We start from the raw sequence: 1137 nt of genomic DNA, 5'->3' as shown, positions 1-1137 counted from the left end.
AAAAACTTGAGTATGTACGTGTGAACATAACCAAAAAAAGGGGGGAGGGCCCTCCAATTATGAAATTTCCACAGAAACATTTATTTTCCCACAGCAATCGTAAGTGTAAACACAGCTAGCGCACTCCCCGCACGCGAATACCGCGTCAGCCGGGCCGGCGTGACGCCACCGTCGCGGACACTCGCCGCATCCACACCGTTTACCCCGATATCCTTGGTAAATTCGAACACTCTTTCTGTCATTGAATTTATTGTTGAGCTCACCCCCGCAGGGGTGAGTTGGCCGATCCCGGAGGTAGTGCAATACTGGGCAAACCCGTGGCGGAGGTGAAGCAAGCTTCAAGCACTCCACCGCATTGCAAAAATAAGTTTAATATCTTGGATCCAAATAGGATACGTATCAGATATTAAGCTGATAAGAACAGATATATTTTTTATTAATGTTTCATGGGGCCGTAGGTGATTGAGTCCAACTATTAGACATAGCTTTTTCCCCGCGACATAATTGACGTTAGCGCGACAGCCAAAACAGGAAATGGCGCGTTACAATCGACACTTTCAGGGCACTTGCAATGACGCACTTGAGGAGTTTGCACATGGTCGGGAACGAGTTCTACCATATTATACAATGATAATGCATTTGCATTTTCCTAGGGACGCGCATGCACAGTTTAGTTTGACTGCCGTAAGTGTTCGTGATATATGCCTCGTGATGCGGCAATCACTTCACTAACGCATAGTTCCTTGAATAGGCGCAGGTAGGGACGCGAACATATGCGCCGAAGCAGACGGTCGTTCCTTGAGTCCCAAGCGCCGAGGGCTCCCACGATGACGGCGTCGACGGTGACCCGCTGGTACCGGCGACGGAGAAACGCCACCACCGGCTCAAAGTGAGCCAGCTTGGCGTTACGGGCGTTCTCAAATGCATCCGGCGTATTCTCGAACGGGCACGTGACGTCGATGACAATAGCCTCTTCGGCCCGCACCAGGACGAGATCCGGACGCAGGCCCGTGTCTCCGACGGCCTGGTTTTCGAAGGCCACCGTGAACTCGCGGGAGGCGGCGGTCCGGACACGGTCGACGATGGCGTCGTGGCGGGCCCGGTAGAGCGCACTGCGAGGCATGCAGTGGCACACCA

The 1137-nt window shown here is 53.0% G+C and overlaps 1 non-coding gene across 1 annotated transcript; it reads right to left on the bottom strand.

Moving 5' to 3' along the window:
• Window positions 1-272: 272 nt before the first annotated feature.
• Window positions 273-463, bottom strand: LOC119168842 (U2 spliceosomal RNA). The gene has a single exon (XR_012884567.1). It is a non-coding gene; the product is annotated as a U2 spliceosomal RNA (small nuclear RNA).
• Between the last annotated feature and the right edge of the window lie 674 nt (window positions 464-1137).

The sequence above is a fragment of the Rhipicephalus microplus genome, chromosome 6 (assembly GCF_043290135.1).
Source record: "Rhipicephalus microplus isolate Deutch F79 chromosome 6, USDA_Rmic, whole genome shotgun sequence".
In the NCBI taxonomy this organism is placed as follows: domain Eukaryota; kingdom Metazoa; phylum Arthropoda; class Arachnida; order Ixodida; family Ixodidae; genus Rhipicephalus; species Rhipicephalus microplus.
Note: the sequence above shows the minus strand (reverse complement) of the source record. Positions and strands in the feature narration are given on the sequence as shown.